We start from the raw sequence: 19,495 nt of genomic DNA on the forward strand, positions 1-19,495 counted from the left end.
ATTTTTATTCATTTTAAATATACCTTAAATTAATACTTTTCAATTTTTTAATAATCAACATGCGCATGAACAATATGGATGCCTTATGCAAATGTTTGTTAATATGTTGTTAGTGAAACCAAACTCAACATAGAGCATGAACACAAAATATTCTTGGTATTGTTTTCAAGGAATTGTGGTGGTTTTTGCTACGTTTCCACACGGACGGTTTGCTGGATGTGTGCATCATGGTGAATTTTGGTACTTGATTTCAGACTTGGCACATAAGTAAAACAAATGTTTCGTAATTAAAAAATGTTTTTTGGTGGAGTTTATTATTTTAAATATATGAGTAATAAATGGACATTGTGAATAGATGTGTGTCTCTTTCGTATTTATTTATTCATATTTATAATGCAAATGGTCAAACAGAAATACACACTGCATTAATTGCGTGTTAATAAAATTAGTGGCAGTAAACGTATATATATATATGTGTATACTATTGTGTATATATATATATAATATTAACCGTATATTAAAAAATACATTAAAATAAATTGTATATATATATATATATATATATATATATATATATATATATATATATATATATATATGTGTATACTATTGTGTATATAATCTCACAAGGGGTCGCCACAGCGGATCATCCATCTCCATACCCCCTGTCCTCTACATCTGCCTCTTTTACACCAACTACCTGCATGTCTTCCCTCACCACATCCAGAAAACTCCTCATTGGCCTTTCTCTTTTTCTCCATCATGGTGACTCCATCCTCAGCATTCTCCTACTGATATACCCAATGTCCCTGCTCTGCACATGTCCAAACCATCTCAATCTTGCCTCCCTCACCTTGTCTCCAAAACGACCTACATGCGCTGTCCCTCTAATAAACTCATTTCTAATCCTGTCTATCCTCGTCACTCCCAACGAAAACCTCAACATCTTCAGCTCTGCTACCTCCAGCTCCACCTCCTGTCTTTTAGTCAATGCCACTGTCTCTAACCCATACAACATCGCAAGTCTCACCACAGTCCTATACACTTTCCCTCCACTCTTGTAGATACCCTTCTATGACAAATCACACCTGCCACTCTTCTCCACCCACTCCACCCTGCCTGCACTCTTTTCTTCATTTCTCTATCACACTCTCCATTACTTTGCACTGTTGATCTCAGGTACCTGAACTCCTCCACCTTCACCACCTCTTCTCCCTGCAACCGCCCCACTCCACTGCCCTCCCTCTCATTCACACACATGTACTCTGTCTTACTCCAACTGACTTTCATTCCCCTTCTCTCCAGCATGTACCTCCACCTCTCGGGCTCTTCTCAACCTGCTCCCTACTCTCACCACAAATAACAATATCATCCGCAAACAACATAGTCTATGGAGACTCCTGTCTGACCTTGTCCGACAACCTGTCCATCACCACTGCAAACAGGAAAGGGCTCAGAGCCGATCCTTGATGCAGTTCAACCTTCACCTTGAACCAGTCTGTGAGATTAATTATACTGTATATAACTATTAAAAAAGGTAAACATGACAATCTCAAAAAGACATTAACTAGGTGATCTAATATTATGATCTAATAATAAAATACATTATTTGAAATCAATTTTGTCAGAATCTTATTATGAGATGATGATACGATGCATGCAATTGCATACTGAACTAACTTATAGAATCTCATAATAGTAAAAAAAATATATCAAGTTAGTATGACCTAATATATAACTGATATATTTAATAATGTCTGGAAATGTTTTTCAACATAGTAAAAAAATATATATAAATAGCAATGTATGAATACATTGTCACATCTTTATCTGTTTATCTGTCTCTCTAGAATCCTTGCAGTTGTCATGAGAGATTTAAAATGATACCCATGGTGTATTTGATTTAATTTTTTATTGCATCTGGACAGCGCTTTTTCACAGAGCATCCTGCAGATTAGGAAATAGTAGCGCATGCATCTTATAGTCCATTCCCTCTATGCCTGCATCATGCTTTTGGAAAACAGGGCCCTAAACAATTTATGTTTTCCCCAGCTCCATTGTCTTGTATAATCTACCCCTCTTTGTTTGAAATGGTCTGTGCTAATGAAATGGCAAAATCTTGTCATTACAGGAAAAATATACAATAACTGCGCTGGAAATGGAGCTTGTCAAGTGTCATTCCTTTTTTTTTTGTGTCGTTAAAGAGTTCATTTCTCTTGGGTCTGACTGCCAATCACAGCCAGAAATGTCTAAACGTAGCGTGATTGGAACCAAAAAAGAGATTCTGACACAGATTAGACTGAAGGGTAGAAATGTGATCAATACTGGTCAACAGTTTGCCAGACGAGTCTATTTGTATGCATGGCCTCATTAACGCAGACATGATTGCATCTGAGCTGGAACTCCTTGTCTCACAACGAGCGCCATAATCAATAAATAAGTACTTAACCTCGAAAAAAAGAAAAATTAGCTGGATGATTGTCAACAGTCCTGAAATCTTTAATTAGCCCAGATTATAATGTAATGCAATATTTTTTTTGTCTAGAATGTTATTAATGGTAATCCATTAACAACATGTTTTGCATATGGCATGAATTAGAATTAATTAGGCATCAGATTGATTCAGTGTTGGAGAACATTTACATAAGCTGTTGGCAGACATGATAGACAAGCAGTGTCAGGGCTAATAAAAACACCTTAGAGCAATTTATCTTTTGAGGTGTTTGCGGGATAAGCGGTATAAATAGGTTGTATCAACAATTGAGGCACATTTTACAGCAGACTTTGTGTCTCATATATATATAAGCAAACAACTTCTGATGGTGTTCTCAAGAACTACCAATATGTGCCAGCAAATTCAATACGTTATAAATTGCTCTGCTTATGCATGATCACATACACAATTTATATACATAGAATGAAACGTTTCCAAATCATTATATAAAGTATAAAAAAAACTATTATGACTATATATACTACTAATTACATTAGGAAAATATGAACTCTATCATTTTTTTTCACTTTCCGCAATCATATTTAAAATCACATTGCATTTAACATGAGCTATAAATAGGCATGCATATAATATGTCTTTATTCAGTTCATTGATGGTGAGAAATGCCAACCCTAGATCCAATTTCTTCTTGAAATGCATCAGTGCCAGTGGATAAAAACCCTACAAAGGAAATAATTTAGGTATGCACGAGTATGGTGTTAGAAGGACAAGTTGCTGTCATGCATCACATAATACAAGTGGAGGTGGATGCAAGTGCAGATTGTATTTTTTAAGCAGGTGCAAGTGTACAAACAAAAAGAATGCAAACAAAACCAGAGTAGAGAAGAAAAAAGTAACTGGAACAAGTCGGTGCTTTATATCAGCCTACAACTCTGTTGAGAGTTTTAAACAAAGAATGCCTTCATGTGGACAAGAACAAAAACCATGGAAAGACTAACATTAGACAAAGAGTATGGAGGAAAGGGAGACTTGTATACATGGTTTAATTAGAAGACATGATTCAGGTGCAGAATTCATGTGACATGACATTAGGGTGCATATGAGGGTGACATCAAAAATCAATTAAAATTCCACAGAGCAAATAAAACTAACTGATGAGTTACTCATCACTCTCAGTAAAGACATGGCAGATGTAATTTAAAAAAAATTATGTCTGTCCTTCAAATTTTGGCATAGCCACTAATGACAGTTTTCCAGACCACCAGAGAGCACACCTTGTTATAGCCACCATGGTCTATTCCGAACCAGGCTTCAGAGCACACTTTTATAATTTCTTCTTTTGTTCTTTGGCCCATATTTTTTCCCTTTCCTTCCTTTGTTGTCATCTTTGGTTTTACTTCATTATTCACATTATTTAAGTTCCATGTTTCCCTTTCTTCATAAAGATGTCTACAGAAGCAGCAGGAAAAGAAGTGGAGGAGAGTGGAGGTTTTGGTTGGTACTTTAAATGTTGGTACTATGAATGGTAAAGGAGAGAGTTTGCTGATATAATAGAGCAAAGAAAGGTAGATATGTTGTGTGTTCAGGAGACCAAAAGGAAAGGGAGTAAGGCCAGAAACATTGGAGGGGGGTTTATACTGTTCTGCCATGGCGTGGATAAAAAGAAAAATGGTGTAGGGGTGATCCTGAAGGAAGCTTACAGGTAGAGTGTAGTGGAGGTAAAGAGAGTTTCTGATGATGAATGTGAAGCTGGAAGTTGAAGGGGTGATGATAAATGTCATTAGTGCTTATGCTCCACAAGTGGGCTGTGAGATGGAGGAAAAGAAAAATTCTGTTTAGATGAATTACAGGAATGAGTGGAGAATGTATAGTACCTAGTAAAAAAGATTAGTTATTGGGGCAGACTTTAATGGGCATGTAATCTTGCTGCTTAGACAGAGCCTCCAAAACAATGGTAAAGTCCCGTGCAGGAACATGTCACCAAAAGGGTTCTTGCCCAGCAACTGTTTAGCAAGCGAAGCATAATAAGCCGCAATAGCAGACACGTAACCTTTCCGGGTGGAAGAAGACAGTCTCTTGAGTCACGAACAGATCCACTTGTGCTTTGTAAAACTTTCTCCATATTTGCTCCACCACCTCTGGATGGAGCCTCTATTCCCCTATTCCTTTCCTCGAAAGGGCATCTGCCCCCTGGTTTAGGTAACCCGGGGTCGAAACTGCCCTCAAAGAGAGCAGTCTTCCCTGGGCCCACAGCAGGATATGACGGGCCAACCTGTATAGGTGGTGAGATTGCAGACGCTACCCCCGATAGTTGATATAGGAGACCACCGATGTGTTGTCCATACAGACCTAGCAAATGACGGTGCCCCACCCCATGAGAGAAGTGTCTGTCGTTATCATTATACAACAACAGGGAGCTCCCATCACGGGGCCCTGAGACAAGAACACAGGTTCACTCAATAAGTTCAAGGCCCGTAGGGCTCACCTCAAGACCTTGATGGTGTTCAGTGGGTTGACCTTTCATGTACCCTCTGAGCCACCACTGGAGAAGTCTCATGTACAGGAGGCCAAGTGGAATCACCACATCTGGGGTGAGATAACCCGTAGTCGCACAAATTCAGCCCTACTACGTTCGTTTACAGAGAAAACATTGGGGTTGAAGGGGCAGGCCGAGTAATTATTAGCCCACGACCTGAACACCTCAGTGTGCAGTACCGGGAAAAGGGGCAGACCCCAGTGTAGAGGCAGCAACAAGCTCTCTTCAATTTTACTGGACGGACGCGGTTCAGCTGCTTGGCCGGCCAAGTGACATTCAGCTTGTCAACGGCAGGAGTCACTACCTCCAACAGCTTCTTAATCAGGAACAACTGCGAGGGCGTGTCTATGGGCTTTTCAACACCAACCCTCCATCCTTTTACTCAGAAGTACCACTGCAGGACTTGGTTGTCCATTAGCAACAAACAGTTTCCCACTTGCTCACCAGGTGGCAGTGTAGTCTCCCTTCCAACATGTCTGTTTCCATGGGTTCCCTGAAACTGATTTTCTTGGCATCAATTTCGTGTAAGTATCACTATCAACCTCCATTAATTTGAAACTAAAACTGCATCAGAAGAATCATAAGTGTATATAGACACAGTAAATGCCAATTAGTAGATTTTATCTCTTCTGGATTTTTCCCCTGGTGCAGCTCTATTTCAACGTAGCAGATTTGCAACGTGTGGCCAGATAGGTACCACTGGATATCACATGCTTTATCTACTAGTTTGCCTATATTTTGAGCAACAGTTTATACTAGGGTTACAAAGAGTTTTCTTGGAGGCAGAGGAAACCCCCAGCAGCTGACATAGACTCTTCATTCCGAGGACCTGCATTCTCACCTCCCCCAGACGAAATACCAAGTCCAAAGTGGTATTTTGATCAGTTCATGGACAAATCTGTGTTTGAACATATTTCTAACCAATCTAACTTGTATGCAGTTATGAAGAATGGCCCAGAACTGAAAACAACCCCTTCTGAAATAGAGCAATTCATTGGTTTACACATCTTGATGACCGTAGTACGTATGCCATCATACCGCATGTACTGGCAGACGGCAACCGGCTACGACCCAATTGCGACAGTCATGGGACGTAAGCGATTTGATAACCTGCGTACATACATCCACATGAACGACAATACCAATGTGAAGCAAAAGGGTGAGCCTGGATCGATCCATTATTCAAGGTGCGTCAGTTCTTGAGAAAGTCCGTGCCAACTGTTTGAAGGTTGAACCAGAAGAAAACCACTCCATTGATGAGAAGATGATCCTTCAAAGGAAAGATTGGAATGAAACAGTATATCAAGAACAAGCCGCATAAATGGGGAATCAAGGTCTTTACTCGTGCAGGTGTCACTGGACTAGTCTATGACTTTGAAGTATACACTGGAAAAGGGACCGTGACCAATGAGCGTGGACTTGGTGTTGCCGGTGAAGTTGTGCTTCGTTTTGTATCAGAAGTTCCAAAAGGACTAAACTACAAGTGCTTCTTCGACAACTGGTTCACTTCCCCTGAACTCATTGTGGAACTGAAGAAAATGGGAATTCTAACAGTTGCTACCATCAATCGTAACCGTCTCCGTGGATGTACCCTCAAGAGTGACAAGGAACTCTCAAAGGCCGGGCGTGGTGCGTATGAAGTGAAATACGAAAAGACAAGTGGGATGTCCATCGTGAAGTGGTATGATAACAAGGCAGTGTTGCTGGCATCATCCTTCATTGGCCCTGAACCTGTTGAGAGATGCAGAAGGTGGTCGAAAGAGAAGAAGGAATATGTGGAAGTGGACAGACCCCACATTGTCAATGGTTGGCTCCTCTATCGCCGTCATCTCACCCAGAAGCAGGAGAAGAAGTATATGCCACTTCTTGACTTCCGTGTTCAAGTTGCAGATGCCCTCATCAAGGTTGGCAAACAGGCTGACTTGAACAGTAGGAAAAGAGGACGACCGTCACTGGAAGATGATCCAACGTCCCATCAAGCTGCCCCACCTCCACCTCCACTTCAGAGGATCTCTGCACCATCAGTTGATGTCAGATTAGACCGATGCGATCATTTCCCCATCCATGCTGAGAAACGTGGACGATGCAGACTTTGCAAGAATGGCTACACGCAAATGGCCTGCCTGAAGTGCAAAGTACTTCTGTGCTTTACAAAAGACAAAAACTGTTTCTTGGAGTACCACATGACAAAGTGACTTGGAAACATGCCCTACTCAATGAGGATTTGAGATATTGGATTTGGATCCCATATTGTTTTTGTTGTTGTTCTGCCACTGAAAAGCACTTTGTTACATTGTTTGAAAAGTTGTATATAAAAAGTTATTGTTCATATCATATTCAGTCGTCAGTGTCTAATTACCACACTGGGCCAATGTTGCAAATCTGCAACATCCCAGAACGCCTTGCATGTGAAGGTCTCTCTAAAAAAAAAGTCAGGATTCTATTGTACTACCCCATATGATAATTTTTCCTGTTACTAAAACTTAATTTGAGCCTGAGAGGGTTAAGTCTATGCATATGTTGATGACCACATTTCTTTGCTGTATCTTTTTTTTATGTTCAAGAATCCTAGCCTGACATTAGCCTGGCCCATTTGTTTTGTCTTACATTCTGTTATGCCCAGTATTTGTTTTTCCATTGTCATTTTTAATTAAAACATCTTATTCTGTTTTCACATCTGCCTTCTTCATTCTTTGACCTCCCTTTGTAAAATTATCATGATAATTTAACTAAAACAAAAATACACAATAAAAACTACACAAGGCCGTATCCTGAGCACCTTTGTTCTTATGATTGCAAAATGTTCATTTTCATACACAAATGGCTTAGAACTCTTCATTATATAAGCAATCTCTTGACAATTTATAATCCACCTCATCCTCTAAGAACACGTGTCCCTCTACTAAGAGTTTTGTTTGTCCTTTTCTTACCTCTTTCACCTTCATAATGCCATTTCTAGCCTGGGGCACACAAGCTGCTGCTCCAATTTGGTTTCAACTCCTGCCATAATTTGGGCAACAAGCCCGTCGTTCTGGTTCTGATCCCTATAATGGCTCTCCATCTTCCTTAATTGCTGTTGATTATAAAAAATCTTGACTTTTTTAACTTACATTGTAATGATCCCAGTGTGTTTGGATTATTATTATTGGTATAAGTGTTGTCATGACCAACCATCAGTATTTCATATCATTATATGAACAAAAGTGTTACAAAAGTGTGACACATAACTTTTCCAGCCATATGTGCTCCTTCCCCAAATTGTTACTATGAAACACTGACTACACCCTCTGTACCTGGCTTAATAAAATCCATGTGGCTGAATGTGGATAGAGAATTTTAAAGCACTTCTGTAAGTCTTAGTGAAACCAAATGGGGACTAACAACTCCTTCAGCCTACATCAGTTCCTAACTTTACTAACTCTCTTGTGGCTGAATGAGCAAATTTCCACAAACACATTCTAAAAAAATAAATTTCATATGTTTAAAAAAAAGCACATAGGAATCGTATGGTCAGATGTCCACAAATTATTGTCCAGATAGTGAATATTAAGAAAGTTCTTTCCAGGATAATCAAGTCTTATGTGCTATATATTTATTTGTAAATACTCACCTAGCATGCTAAGTTCTTCTTTATGCAGGTATTATCAACAGCATGCTGATTAAGGGTTAGGTCATTGAACATCCTGGAGGTTTTTCTTTTCCTTTCGAGTGTTTTTGAGTGCTTTTACAGAATTCTGTGAGTTATCCATAAAATTGCTTTAATAAGCCTGATGTATTGAAGATAAAGTGTAGAATCATGGTAGGAAAATTCTTCCAACACAGCACTTGAATGCTACAATATGATTTTATTCCATGGAAATGGGAAAACTGAGACTAGGATTAAATATTCATCCCTCAATTTTGGACAAAAAGTGGATTGTTTGTTTTATTATTCTTTGTTAATGTTGGGAGTACAGTGGAGTTTCTGAGGACTTTTTAGTGACTAAGTAAGCAGTTAGGGAAAGAACATCCATGCTGCGAAAAGAGACTTATGCTCTTCTGCCATATCATTATTGCCCTCCCATGCTAACTCCCTGTGGTACCCATCCTATTACAATGGCAACAGGATACGGTGTGTTTGTTATTGATGTTGTCTGCACTGCTGCAGAGCTCTGCTGATAGTCCTGTTCATGCTGCTCTATTACCTTGTGGCTGGTGGGTTGCCCGACTGATTTATTGAGCTGCAGGTAGGTAAAGATTCTATTAACAGTGATGGGAAGTCATTTTTTGGCAGGTTATTTATTTATTTATTACTTACATTGCTGATCAGGCAGTCTGTAGGTAAAAAAAAAAGATCCATTGAAGGTCATTTTTATAGTAATGGAAAATTCATGACAAATATACAGATTATAGCAGTTATATACAGTCACTTTATCACCAGCTTCTCTTTTTTCCTTCTCTTGCAGTAATAAGGCACAAAAAATGCAATGGTTAGCACAGGCCTTTATTACTTTAGATGCACTTTGGTCCATTTGGAGACCTTAGAGACCTTAAAAATAAATAATAATAATAATAATAATAATAATAATAATATAAACCCAATAAAGATGTCCACCCTTTACAGAGCCTTACAAAACAATAAAACATATTACTTTTATGTTCATACAGCAAATAGACAGACGCACCAAATCTTTAAAAATCCGCAGGGAAAGAGATGCCCATGGATTTTGTAGCTGATGAGGATATGGTTCTCCTCCATGTGGTTCCTCTCAATGTTTATTTCTTATACTATCTCAAGGATTTTTTCCTTGCCACTGTCACCACTGCTTTGCTTATTATGGAAAAAATTAATTTATAAATGTAATAACTGAATGAATTAATGAAGCAAGGTCAATCCTGCTTAATCTGAGAAACACGCTTTTTTTGGGGTAGTCCCTCAGTGCTGTCCTCCAAATTTGGTGCTGAAAAATGTGTAGCTGATATGAAAAATAAATGAATAAATAAATAACTTATAATGGCAGATACTCCAGTATGCCAGAAATTAACATCATATTATCATTTGAAAACTCTGGGCATGACTACAAAAAAAAAAATAAAAAAATAATGCACATAAAATTTATATCACACTGCACTGTGAAGTTAATAGTGTAAACTCCTCTTCAAATGTATTGTATTGGTGCTGCTAGAATACACAAAATTGCTGTAAAGGTCTGTCCTTTACCACTGTACCAAATTTCATAAAATGTTTTCTATGAGCTGTTATAAACTCCCATATGCATCAAGAAGAAGCAGATGTGAACACTTCATTCCAATATGGTGCCTGTGCTGCTTTGATGCTTGGCCCTTAAATATCCACATACAATTGAAAAAGCAAAGTGTGTGTTCAGCTGTTTTATAATGACTATTTATCCTTGTCCTATCTAAACTGTTTCTAAAGGGAAAATTAATTCACAAGAATTTAGAACTTATCTAGAACATAAAGCCTAAGAAAAAAAATGCTCACCTTAATTTTTGGTCTTATACAAAATTGTATTTTATAAAGGTTAGAGTGGACCGATAGGTAGAGAAACAGCAGCACATTCCTATTGTAATCTTTATACTAAAATGCTGTTTCAGATCATTTCAGTACAAATTCACATGAAAGCAGTGGAGACTGTTGTTGAAAAAACACAGGGTCAGGCCCATCCGGCCAATGGATCCGCTATCACAACTGTTGCTGTTTTCAGAAGGAGCTGGCACTTTCAAATTTCTCATCGCTGTGGTCAACCCTCTGTCTCTCCACATTTTTTCGCTTTTACTTTTTAGAGGAATCAGTCATTTAGGATACGCTTCTTAACAATTTAGGTCATATAGGTGAATCATACAGGTCACCAATTAAACCTACAAATACCACAGCATATAAAGCACATTAGCATGAGTACAACAGCCACGTCAGTCATCCATCCCCCATGTATTCTTTCTTTGTAAAGGAAAATCAAAATAGATAATGAAAAGTTATCCAGTTATTCCTTTTTTTCCACCCTTAAGAATCACATTTACATGTTAAATGTTAAAAAGAAAGAAAGAAAGAAAGAAAGAAAGAAAGAAAGAAAGAAAGAAAGAAAGAAAGAAAGAAAGAAAGAAAGAAAGAAAACACAGGAGGAACATTGTAAAAAGGGCAAAGAAAAAAAACAATTGACAAAAAGATAGATAGATAGATACCCTTGTAATGTAATTGATTAGCCATAATATACTTTAATCCGAGTGCTGATTATGTTTCTATAAAAACATATCTCCAGTATATCATTGCTATAACAGCAAACATAGGGACTTTGTGAGTAAACACTCCTCAGAAGGATTTAAAATGCCAAGCAGAGTTTTTATTAGGATATGTAGGACAAAGGAGTCTATAAAGGAGTCTGCAGTGTCACCTTGCACCTTTTGCGTCCAGCTGCTGAGATGTTTTTACTTCCATTTAATTTTAACATTTGCACATTAAACATTGTTATTGCTTTACCATTAGACTAAAAGCAGTGTAACATTCCCATATATCTTTTTTTAAAAGCTCATATGCCCATTATTTGCATTTATAGAGGCCCCAACCTCATTTTTATCCTCCAATATGTGCCTTCCTGTTCTTTCTGATGTCTCTTCTGTCACTTTTTTCTTGGCTAATATTTGTCCTTTTTATAGGGGCTCTATCTCTCAAAGCATGATCAGATATCTATCTGTCTGTCGGTCTGTCTGTCTGTCTGTCTGTCTGTCTGTCTGTCTATCTATCTATCTATCTATCAATCTATCTATCTATCTATCTATCTATCTGTCTGTCGGTCTGTCTGTCTGTCCGTCCGTCCGTCCGTCCGTCCGTCCGTCTGTCTGTCTGCCTGCATGCCTGCCTGCCTGCCTAATCTAATCCATCCAGTTTGGACAAATATTTGTGTACAACTGACCATAAGACTTGAATGTTAGTCCCTATTTGATGTTTAAATATTCCTCCACTCTTCTGGGAAGATGTTACACTAGATTTTGGAGAGTGCTAGTGGAGATTTCAGCTTTCAGCTCATCAAATACTGATGTATGGTGAGGGGGGCTGGTGTGCAGTCAGCACCCCAATTCATTCAAAAGGTGTTCAATGTTAAGGTCAGATCTCTATAGCAGGACACTCAAGATCTTCCACTCTAACCCATGGAAACCACAAGTTAATGAAGCTCGCTTTGTGCACCTATGGAAGGAAAAGTCAGGTGTATCAACATTTTTGTCTATATAGTATGTTTGTCTGTTTTTCTGTTTCTCCTTCGTTTTTTACCTATTTATAGCATCCCAGAAGAATTTACGTTTACATTTATAGTATTTGGCAGAAGACTTTATCCTGAGTTGTGTACAGAAGTGCTTTGAAGTCTCTATCATTAAATACATCCTGATCATTGTTTACTAGTCCACAGAGTAAGAATACTGTCTAAAAACTCTGTTAGGAAGGCAATATTGTAAGAAAAGCGCACAAACAGTTTTATAATGCAGCCAGTAAGTGATAATGTTATCAGATTTCTATATAGAAAAGGGAAAATGGGAGTATACTAGAAACTTCCTTTGAAAGAGAAACATTCAGGCTTTATGCTAGGTTTGAACTTTGTAATTCTTCAATGGCTGGCCTTTCAGCTTATATCTCAGCAGATCTGGCAGACATGTCAGATCTGTTGAAACAAAATCTCACCAAGTCTGATCTATTTGAAATTCTTGAACATTTTTATGATCTCCCTGGACAACTTGCAGATCTCACTATCTGTCACTTTGAGGGGAGTCCTGGATGATGATGAACTGTCCTTCTCATCTTACACTGCTATCTTGACTCAGTCACAGCACTGGCAGGTTCTGGCCATTCCTAACCACAGAGGCCATTGAGGTGCATGTTTGATCCTTTGTCTTTTTGAGACTGGTGTAGTGCAAATTGCTGCACAACATTTGACCTATGCTACTAATACATAATGCAGCTGCACAACATTTTTCAACCTCCTCAAGCTCTCTTCATCACGGAGTTCCCTCCATTGACTTTCTGTAGCTACCTTTTTTCAGATTTCTAACACTGATGTTTGGCCACCAAGGCACAAATCTCAAGGCATTTTTAAACCTTTACACTAGCATGGCTTGACAGCTTGAGTCAATGCTGTCCTTATGACAATGTGAACTAAAGACCTCTGGACCAAGCACTTCTGTTCAAAGAAATCTCTTGTGCATTTTTAATTTATGCTGTACTAATCTTCCCAATAGTGTTTTAAATTAATGCTGTCTTTAGTCCCTAAACTCACTATAGTGTAGTGAGCTACACTATATCGATAAAATTGCTTTTAAAAATTGACTTTTCCAGCCATAAGTGTGCAGCTCTTCCCAAGCTGTTTTTACAAATTTGGATGCACACAATTGCAAAGTATAAAATTGTCCACTATTACTTGAACTAGGTCCAGTTTGATATTGCCCTGGGTACAAAAACAACTCTATAAATATATACAAGGTGGTTTCTTTACAAGAAAGTACTTTATTTATCTACATTTACACATCTTCAAAATCACATTCAAAATAGTCTTTGCCCTAGCACAGCAATATAGCACTCCCTAAGTTTCTGCCACTTCTGTAATATGTCAAACACCTTTTGCGATTCATGCTGGATCTCCGCAATGGTGTCAAAACAGTGACCTTTGCGCGGGATGTTCATCGTCAGGAAGAGGAGCCAAATATGACAAGAAGAGTGAGTATGGAAGTGAGATCATGTGGATTGTTTCCCGACGATCATCATGCACAAGTTGTCGAATGGTTTTGACATTTTTGGAAGGTGAGCTTGTTCAAGGTCTTCCCGATTTCGCGTCAGGGAACTTCCAGGGAAGTTCTTCCGCTCTTTAAGCATGTGTGCCACTGAAAACAGCTTGAACGATTCATTGCAACATCACCGCATGTCAAACGCATGTCATGTCAAACGTCTTTTGCCCAGTTTCCCAGTTTCCCAGTTTCAAGCAGAATTTCATGTTTGCTTTTTGGTCTATTTTGCTGTCCGTGATCTTGAGTGGCCTGCGATAGAGTTCTGACCTCAACCATATTGAACACCTTTAGGATAAATTGGAATGCTGACTGCACCCCTAGCCTCCTCACCTCACCTACATCAGTATCTGACTCTACTGAAGCCCTTGTGGATAAATAAGCACAAATCTCCACAAACACACTTCAAAATCTACTGCAACACTAACCTTTGTCCATATACAGTAGTGTGGCATTAAGGTATGATGTGGATAAAAAGTATATAGACACTTCTGTAAGTCCTGGTACAAGGGTATATGCTAAATGCTTCAGAATCTAATGTAAATTAAGTTACTATTTATTTTGCAGCTGTTCTAGTTTGTATGTTGTGTACAGATGTTTTATTCTAGGCTTTGACTGTATCAGATATTTGGACAGGTATGCGACAATTGTAACCTTTAAAGCTGAATTGTGAGTTCTTCTGGTTTTATCTTTTTTGACAGAAAAGAGAAGAGAAGAGAAGAGAAGAGAAGAGAAGAGAAGAGAAGAGAAGAGAAGAGAAGGACATTCATTCATTCGTTTATTGTTTTTTTTTGGAATATGTAATTCCATGTCATTTACAACACTGTTAATTCTCAAGCAGCAAGCTTCCTTTTCTTCATACTATCTATTCATTTGACATATCTGGTGTCTGCTCTCTTTGATTTATGTTACGGTTCCCACTGCCACAACAAGCCTGTTCATTAGATTTTTTTTTTTTCTGGAGCTTTAGGGCTGTAACACTCTGTGTGTTTTGACAGATATCTTTATAAACAAAAGGCTTTCTTAGCAACAGGTTTTCTTGGAACTGCTGAGATACAAATTGATGCAAATTATACTTCAATGCCATATCATCATGCTAATGAAGCTAGAGCAGAGTTATATGCTCATGTAGTTTTGATTCTCAAGTAGGCTAAGTGTAGATGTGTGTGGGGAAAGCCTTTAGAAGATAGTAATATTGATTTATAGAGAAACTTATAGAAAATAAAGGGAAATATTAACCTTTATGGATAAGATTTTTTGCATACAGTCTACAGGGTATATTAAGAGACTATGTTTGCAATCAGCTACTGCACCAGGTCACATTATCTCCACAACTGTTTTACAATTGGGCAATGGCTGGCCATTAGGGGCAGCAAGGCCGTCCCAGCTGGCAGAATCACTGACATATGTTTCAATATATTTTTATCCATGAATAGGTATAAAATAATTGACAATAGCCTGTTCTCGTCATTTTGTTTATGTATATCCCAGGCCCCCTGGAAGGCATCCAATAATGTCAGAAATTTCAAGTCCTTTGATTGGATGGTCAGAGAGCGCACTAGTTAAAGCTCGAAATCAGCTTCTGTAGCAAACTGCACAAACAAACATATTTTTTGGATTTAATAATTTTTTTTTTCCATTTCATAATGGCTGACTGAGGAAAAAAACTTGATGTCACACATATACTTCTACATTGGAAATCGTGAGGAAAGGTCAGCCAAAGCTTTTTCTTGAACCATTTATACTTTGTGTTTTTTTCCTGTAAAATTTCCACAAAAACATCAATTGCCATAATAAAAAATTAGAAAATGGGGTAATTTTACGAGTTGCAGCAGTGGCTGCAGTGAAAGGAGACTTGTTGAATTGTGTTCATTGGGTTTCTGGCATTCAATTTGACTGCACAAGATACCTGTCTGTGATGTAATGCTCTGTTATACTGCATTTCTCTATAATATTGATAGTCTCTGTAGTCATGGCGTCATACTAATAGTATTAAGAGTTGGATTGACTTAGGTAGGACACCATTGATGGCCTGGGTGGGAAATGCATGGCTCACCACTGCATTTATGGTTCATTAGCACTTATATATAAGTCTCAGTGTGCACCTCATTCATCGTTTTACCTTTGTCTTTCCAGAGTTGTCATCGATCATGTTCTGGTTAAAATCTGCACATGCATCTGCCTCTACTTGTAATAAATGGACATTAAGAAGAATGACAAAATGTATTGTTACTGGCCTATTTTTAAAAGTGCACCAGTTGAGCTTCAGTAATATTTTTCATGTACACAAGATCTTGATCAAATCAAATATTCAAAGTATTCTAAAAAACACTTTTTATCGACTATGTGGATTTTATCCAGTGTTTTATACAAAATGTAGTAATTGCTATTTGAATCCAGTAAACAGCATGCTATCTGTCCTGGTCTTCCAACCTCGCTTAAAATTTCCAAGGTCAAGTGCTGAGTACATCTAGTTGATGCTGTTTAGGATTTTATATAGTGCAATGATTCCATTAGTTTACTGGGGGTTTAAATTACCCAGCCATTTTCAATTTCATCTAATCGAGGTGCACTTTTTCTCTCCCCCCCCCTCACTGTCTCCATGGAAACGCAGAGGGAAGTCTGCTGTTTGGACACCTCTGAGATTCTCATGTTTCTCTAATTGGAAATCTCAATCAAACTTGTAATTTTTTTTTCTACTCTCAATCAGAATCTACCTGGAAATGAAGAGGGATAGGATGAAGAACAGCAAGCAGCCTGAAAATAGGAGTTCATAATTCAAATTCATAATTTCTCCACAAGATGAGTAAAATCTCAAAGCTTTTACATGTGTAATGTCTGCAAATGAATTGTAAAGCTCACCCTAATTTCATTACATATATGCATTAACCTTGGCATCACTTGAAAAAAAAACATTTCTGTGAAATTGAAGTATGTTAATTAAGAAATACATTAATGTCATAGGCAGTGTGGAGGTTTTAAGACTAATGTTAAATTCGAATGCTAGTGCAATAAATTATTAATATAAACTACATGCCTAAGTATATAATAATAATATTAATAATAATAATAATTCTCACAATAATTTGCATACTATTTGCATACCCATTTTGAACTGTGAACAGAAAGCTAATGTTTTAATATTTATTCCTTTGTTCGACCATAAAATGAAAGCTTGTTATTTAAAGTACCATAATGAAAAAACAGATTTAAAACTAGTTTGCAACATTAAATGTAAAGAGTGAATCAAATAGTAAGTAATCAGTTCATTCATTTCAATTATTGAACTTGTTTTACATTTATTCAGCCCCAGTTGTGATGTACAAGGCTGAGCAAGTGGGTGGGTTGTTTGGTGACCAAAGACCAAAAAGTTATCTCCATGACTAACAAAGGCAAGAGCAAAGACTTGAGAAAGCAGGAAACTAGGCTGCTAAAACATGTGAAATTCCTAAAGGGGTCATGGAGCCCTAAGAAGAGCAACCACAAGGTGTGTGGTGACTCAAAGCTGGTGTTTCTGTTTTGTATAAAGAAGAAATGAAGGTGGACCTTTATTTGTGGTATTTGCAAAGACATAAGAAACTGTAAAGTATTAACCGAGATTAAGATGTGATGTCTCTCCTTCACTCTGACACCTCCCCCACCTCTGAGGGGAGAGCAAAATTATCCAGAAAGTTTACAAGTGGAGCAGGATCATCCACAAAACCAAGGGGTTGATCGATGTCTTACATGTAGCCAAAGAGGAGCAACATCTTGTAGGAAGTCTGGAGGCAAAATAAACTCTATGCAACCTGGGGTGGCCTTGGTGCAGGCCTGAGGCTGGAAGGAGATTCCCTGGTGCAGGCTTGGGGCTGGACAAAAGATTTCTCACTGCAGGATGCAGTGAATGTGACTCTCAGAGTGGAACTTTCCTGACAGACCCGGCACAAGCAATCTAATTGATCTGATGCTCATCCAGCAGCTGACCCCTGAAAGTCACGACAGCCTTCAGCACCTGCTGAAGCCCTCAATCAGAAGTGAATGCATGTAGAGATGATGTTGCAAGAAAACAAAACAAAGCAAATGAATGCCATTTGAGCAAAAAGAAGAAATTATACAAGAAATCAGAATCAAAATACTTTATTAATCCCACAGGGAAATTATTAAATCCAATAAAAGTCACAATTTGTTTAGTTTAGAACACTGTTGTGGAGACATGGGGACACAAATAGGACTATAAAAACAATTTAATCGAGAGTTCAAACACACAATACCTTAACATGATTGAGAGACAATTGGGAGATAAACCACTAATAAGGAAACGGGGCTGAGACAAAAGGAAAAAAACAAAAAACAGAGTTTAAACAAAAGCAAATTGAGAGAGAACAGGCTCCACAAGTTCATTTGGAACAAGTGTCAGAACAGAACTCCGAGAACTAATTGAGGGGGATTTGGAACGAGACGCTGCATCACAATGCTTCGGGAACGCTTTGGGAACGTTGCTCACGCTCTGAATCACATGTGTAATCCTGCCAAAAGCAAGACCAGTGCAGTGGAGCTGACCCTAGCTTTTGCAAATCAGAAGGGAGGAGCGGCAGGGATGCAGGGAGTGTGGCTCGGAGACGCAGCATCTCGTTCCCTCAGGGAATTAAGGTTACATACGTAACCTAGAGGCACTGGCCATGACAGGGGTAAACTCCAGGAGAGACAGGGCCACGGAAAGAGCCAGTAGGTCCGGACCCTTTTCAGGGAGGATATAGCCAGAAGGAAAGCAGTCTTGATAGACAGATACCTAAGGGCCATCTCGGCCAATCGCTCAAAAGGAGGGCTATGACAGAGCCACCAGCATGACGGCAAAGTCCTATACATGCACTCTGGGTCACGTCCCAGGCCTCAGCCTCCGGGTGCCACACAGGAAACATGTCACCAAAGGGTGTTTACCCAGAGACTGCCAGCAAGTGGGGCACAATAAGCAGCGATAGCGGACACGTAACCCTTAAGGGTTAAAGGAGCCATCTCTGTGGCAAACTGTTCCTGCAGGAACTCCAACACTGAACTAACTGGGCAGTTAACTGGGATCAATTGGTGGTGCTCGCACCATGCAGAGAACAAGTGCCATTTAGTGGCATACTGCCTCCTAATAGAGGGAGCTCTGGATTGGAGGATGTCTCCATTACCTCAGTAAAGAGACCAGTTGCTAAGAACTGTGCCCCCGCTGGAGCCACAACCTCCATAACTCTGGGCCATCAAAGTGCCACCAGGAGGACTCCATCCCGGTAAACTCTTTCCAGAACTCTTAGGAGTAGCGCGATAGGAGAAAGGCGTACAGATGTAGCCTTGGCCACGTCTGCACCATGGCGTCCAGCCCCAAGGGGCTGGGTGAGTAAGGAAGAACCAGAGGGGATAGTTCGATGTCTCCTGAGTCGCAAACAGATCCACCTGAGCTCTGTACAACCTCCACCATATCTGCTTCTCCACCTCGGAGTGAAGTCTCCATTTCCCAGGCCTCGGCCCTTGCCTCGAAAGGGAGTCTGCTCTCCAATTCAAGTACCCCGGGATGTAGACAGCCCTCAATGAGAGCAGTTTCCCCTGGGACCACAGGAGGATCTGCTGTGCCAGACTGTATAGGGGACGAGATAGGAGACCCCCCTAATGGTTGATTTAAGAGACCACCAATGTGTTGTCAGTATGGACCAGCACATTGAGATTCCACTTTTTACTCAACTACATTTTGCTAAATCAGTCGTTCCATTTTATTAATAAGT

The sequence above is a fragment of the Silurus meridionalis genome, chromosome 8 (genome assembly GCF_014805685.1).
Source record: "Silurus meridionalis isolate SWU-2019-XX chromosome 8, ASM1480568v1, whole genome shotgun sequence".
Lineage (NCBI taxonomy): Eukaryota > Metazoa > Chordata > Actinopteri > Siluriformes > Siluridae > Silurus > Silurus meridionalis.